The sequence below is a fragment of the Mauremys reevesii genome, linkage group 14 (assembly GCF_016161935.1).
Source record: "Mauremys reevesii isolate NIE-2019 linkage group 14, ASM1616193v1, whole genome shotgun sequence".
In the NCBI taxonomy this organism is placed as follows: domain Eukaryota; kingdom Metazoa; phylum Chordata; order Testudines; family Geoemydidae; genus Mauremys; species Mauremys reevesii.
Genome location: NC_052636.1, coordinates 38,665,871 through 38,671,269, shown reverse-complemented (window position 1 = coordinate 38,671,269; position 5,399 = coordinate 38,665,871). Strand labels below are relative to the sequence as shown.

General features: G+C 47.2%; 1 pseudogene; it reads right to left on the bottom strand.

Moving 5' to 3' along the window:
• Nucleotides 1–1,822: 1,822 nt before the first annotated feature.
• LOC120381605 lies at nucleotides 1,823–5,126 on the bottom strand (annotated as a pseudogene).
• Between the last annotated feature and the right edge of the window lie 273 nt (nucleotides 5,127–5,399).

Genomic DNA, 5,399 nt, shown 5'->3' with positions numbered 1-5,399 from the left:
GAACTCATACCGCTAAAGGGCCAAACGCGGGGACAGGACATTTGTGAGGCTGTTTTGAGTTGTCTAAAAGCCAAAGGAATAAACACCACTCACCTGGTGTCAGTGTCTACTGATGGTGCACCCAGTATGAGAGGAGCACAGAAGGGCTTTGTGAATTTACTTCAAAAGTCGCTGGATCGAGAGCTGATGACGTTTCACTGCATCTTGCACCAAGAAGCACTGTGCGCTCAAACATTCCCCCCTGAATGTGTGGAAGTGATGAACCTCGTTATTAAGATAGTGAACAAAATAATTGCAAACGGGTTAAACCACCGACAGTTTTGTTCATGGTTAGATGAAGTCGAGAGCGCATATTTGGATCTCCTGCTGTACAACAGAGTTCGGTGGCTGTCAAGGGGAGACGTGCTGAAACGCTTCGCTGCTTGTCTGGAACATGTGAAAACCTTCTTGGAAAGCAAAGGCCTCAGCTATCCCGAACTGGGAGACCTCGATTGGCTGGAAAAGTTTTATTTCATGGTGGATATGACAAGTCATTTAAACACGCTGAATAAAAATCTCCAGGGAAAGGAAGCACGGCCCTGCAGTTGCTGGAGGATGTTCTGGCGTTTGAGCGCAAGATGACAGTGTTTGCCAGAGATGTACAGAGAGGTACGCTCTCTCACTTCCCCTCCTGAGAGAGTTCAAAGAAGAGAACAATCACATAAATTGTGATTATTTACACCGTGCAATTATGGCAATGCAAGCTGCATTTGGAGAAAGATTCAGCAAGTTCAGAAAGGAAAACACTCTGTCCTTCCTGTCACACCACTGGACATCGACCCATCCCTGCTGAACATATCCGCATTCACAGGGATAAGTCAGCCCGATCTTGAAATTGAACTGGCCGACATAGCGGATAAAGACTTATGGGTGTCCAAGTTCAAAAGCCTGACCGCGGATGTCGAAGAAGTCGCCCGTCAGAAGGCCACTCGCTAAAGAGCACAAATGGAATGATATTGAAAACCTCCCCAAACCCGACAAACTTGTTTTTGAAACATGGAGTGCCATTCCCGATACGTATATGAACATGAAAAAGTATGCATTTGGAGTCCTGTCCATCTTTGGCTCAACATACTTATGCGAGCAAGTTTTCTCGAGCATGAACTTCATAAAGTCCAAATATCGCTCCTGCCTCACAAATGAGAGCCTACAGTCCTGTGTGAAGATCAAAGTCACATCTTACAGCCCCGACATAGGGAAGATCAGCATCGAGCTTCAGAAACAGAAGTCACATTAAACAGGTGAAAACACTAGTATTTAATAGGCTATTATTATTCAGAAAAAACATTTATTTCAGACCCGGAGCTGATGTAGTTTTTATTGTATGTTCAGGTGCTTCGGTTGATTGCTGGCCGAGAAAGAAACCTGAAGAGGATGAGAGCACACTGAAATGGACTTGTCAAAAAACGTTCCTAATTTTATGTTTACTTTTTTTAAACTGCTAAGCTGCAACTATATGTTTTTTTATATTAAAGTGGGCTACGTTTTATTTTAATTTTACACAAATGCGGGAAGGACTCAAAAAGGCCTGCATAGTTCAGTGTTTAATTTATTTCAAAGTAGGCCTACACATGCACACTGCACTTCTGTTTGTTGTATTCTGTTGTTGTAACAGGTTAAAAACAAAGATTAAAACTTTTAAAAGTTTATAAGCAGTGTTATGTTTTGCGGCTCCAGACTATTTTTCTTTAGTGGAAGAGGGGGCAAAATGGCTCTTTTGATAGTAAAGGTTGCCGACCCCTGGTCTATAAGGTGCCACAGGATTCTTTGCTGCTTCTACAGAACCAGACTAACACGGCTACCCCTCTGATAACTGATGTCTAATGACGCTTGAGCGCTGATTGAAGCTTTTCCTGCACTTAGAGTGTGATTCTCCTATGTGAGACAACTTTTAAGCTGTGCTTGAAGCTTTTCCCGCACTCAGAGCATGTCTAGGGCTACTCCCCTGTGTGGATTCTCTGATGTAAGATGAGGTCTGAACGATTAAAGAAACATTTCCCACACTCAGAGCATCCATAAGATTTCTCACCCATGTGGATTTTCCTATGTTTGATAAGGTTTGAGCGCTGATTGAAGCTTTTCCCACACTCAGAGCATGTCTAGGGCTTCTCTCCTGTGTGGATTCTCTGATGTCTGATAAGGTCTGAGCTCTGACTAAAGCTTTTTCCACACTCTGAGCATGTGTAGCGCTTCTCTTCTGTGTGGATTCTACGATGTCTGATAAGGTCTGAGATCTGACTAAAGCTTTTCCCACACTCAGTGCACATGTAAGGCGTCTGTCCTGTGTGGATTCTCTGATGTGTGATAAGGGCAGAGCGATGATTGAAGCTTTTCCCACACTCAGAGCACGTGTAGGGCGTCTCCCCTGTGTGGATTCTCTGATGTGTGATAAGGTCTGAGCTCTGACTAAAGCTTTTTCCACACTCTGAGCATGTGTAGGGCGTCTCCCCTGTGTGGATTCTCTGATGTGTGATAAGGCGTGAGCGCCGACTGAAGCTTTTCCCGCACTCAGAGCACATGTAAGGTGTCTGTCCTGTGTGGACTCTCTGATGTGTGATAAGGTGAGAGCGCCGCCTGAAGCTTTTTCCACACTCTGAGCATGTGTAGGGCTTCTCTTCTGTGTGGATTCTACGATGTCTGATAAGGTCTGAGCTCTGACTAAAGCTTTTCTCGCACTCAGAGCACATGTAAGGTGTCTGTCCTGTGTGGACTCTCTGATGTGTGATAAGGTGACAGCGCAGCCCAAAGCTTTTTCCACACTCTGAGCATGTGTAGGGCGTCTCTCCTGTGTGGATTCTCTGATGTGTGATAAGGTGTGAGCTCCAACTAAAGATTTTCCCGCACTCAGAGCATGTGTGGGGCGCTTCTCCTGTGTGGATTCGCTGATGTGAGATGAGGGCTGAACTATCGATGAAGCATTTCCCACACTCAGAGCATTCATAAGGTTTCTCACCCGTATGGATTGTCTGATGTCTGATAAGGGCAGAGCTCCGATTGAAGCTTTTCCCGCATTCATGGCATGTGTAGCGTGTCTCTTCCAAGTTGATTCTCTCACTTGTTATAAGGTTTGAGTGGCTACTAAAGTTTCCCTCTGGCCTCCCCTGAGTCTCACAGGCTTTTGTTTTTTCTGGGAGTGCATAACTCCCGGAAACATTCCCTTTGGATCTTCCTGATAAAGTTCCATGTGGTTCTCCTTGCTCAGCATCTTCCTGCTGGGGTTTCTCCTCCTCATTCTCACTCACCAGCCCATCACCTGATGGGAGACAGAGAGAATCCAGACATAGATCACTACCTGCACCGGAAAGAAAGAAAATCACAGAGAGAGGAATGGAAAAAGGGATGAACAATCCAAAATACGTGGGGGAGAGATCAAACCTATCAGGAGCTGATTTTCCCCAAAACCTTCCCCAGAGGAGAGAAGAAGGGATCAGTTTTGGTCTGCATCTCATGAGAACACTCAGGAGAAAGAGATATCGGGGAGCGACCTGCTGCCAGTTGTCAGTCAGAATAGGAGGAAGCCATGAGTGACATCTGCCATAATGATTCCACATCTGCAGGGAACAATCCTGAACTTGGAGAGCTCACAGGGTCTTTGTAGGGCATCCCAAATGTTTCCTGCATTCCTGCACAGTTGTTAAGTTGGTTTAACCAAGTCCTCACCTGTGCAGGCAGCTCTTGAAGCACTTCTTTCTCAGAGCCCTGGAGGTCTGGGACCCACGGCTCTTCCCCTCGTTCCAGCTGGGAGATCACATCAGGTTTGGAAACTGGAAACCCGACTGCAGGCAAAGAAAACCAGGAGGTCAGTGGAATTTGTGGGATACTTGTCACAAAGAATAGTCCATGGTTTTAACCCCAGCTCATTTTAAGAAGTAACATCCCAAGGCCAGCTTCCTTGGCTCAAAGTGGCAGGAGAGTTATGATGATTATAGATCATAATCATTACCTTAGTGCCTAAGGACCAACTAACACTGGGTCCCCATTGTGCTAGGCAAAGTACAAACAGAGAACAGTAGATGGCCCATGCCCTGAAGAATTTACAATCTAAATACACAAGACAGACACAGAATGGGGGAAGGGGTAGGCCCCACTGTTAGAATAGAGATATTCAGGCCTGCCTGTAAAGCCTTGACTTTAAGAACTTAGGGGTATTTTTATCTCTTAGCTACTTACAGGAGTATGAAAACAAAGAATCAAAATCACTGTCTGTATTTGTAAGGGCCTTCTCTTACTGTGACCGTCTGAGGCCTTGTTCTTAGGCTAAGGCCTTTGGCTAAGCAGCAGGGGCAGCCATAAGCTGGGAAGCAAAGGGTCACACCCTCACATCCCAAACCAGTCACACTGAAATAAGGTGCTACTGGGCTGTTAGGAAGATGATCCTGTCCTGATAGTGCCCATCAGCACCAGATAAAGAAACAGATCTTAAGATGGTTAAAGAAAACTTAGTTTGACAGCAGCCTGTCTGGCAAGAAATCACTTCTCAATGCTTGTGGTTGTGAAATCCTCATTTCTGTATTGTTCTATCTTTATGGCCACCACTTTTACAATGTTAATCAGTCTGGTTCTCTAATTGTTTTTCTCTGCTGTACAATTAATTTTGCTAGGTGTAAGTTAATTAGGGTAGTGGGATAGAATTGGTTAGAGAATTATGTTTCAATGTGTTAGGATTGGTTAATTAAATTTCAGTACAATGATTGGTTAAGCAAAGGTATCGCTGAGAATATTCCTATATAAACTGAGTCAAACAGGAGGGGGAACAGGGGACACAGGGTAAATGCTCTGCGGCATCAGAGCTGGTAAGGGGGTGTAACAGGCCAGTGTGGCTCCCCTCGTCCCCGGGGAGGGTTGAGCCCCGGACACCGGAAGGGGCGGGGCTCCAGAGCAGTGAGCCCGCCCCTCAGAGGGTCAGGCAGCGACCCGGAAGCATAAAAGCCAGCCACCAGAGCTCAGTCAGAGCCCAGCCACCGTCGGGAGCTGACCTGCCCGAGAGGGCTCGGGACTGGGAAGCTGCAGGGGCCCTGAGCAGTTGCCCAGACTGGCCGGAGCTTCCCCTCGCTCGCTACTGGGAGGACCCGCAGGAGCTTCCCCATGCCACCTACGAGGAGGAACCGCCGGAGACCTCACCTCTCCCTTGCTGTTACCCCGAGGAACCCCCAGAGCAGAACTGGCCGGACTTCCCTGAGGAACTGCTGGACCTACCCCCTAGCCCGGGCTGCGAGGAGCCCATGCTGTTGGACTTCCCGGGAGCAGACGCCACGGACCAGGTAGGCCCAGAGGGGGGAACTGGAAGTGGCCCGGGAGCAGCTGACCCCAGTCAGGCTGCAGGTCAACCAATGCCCATGTCAGTGTGTTACGGTCAGGAT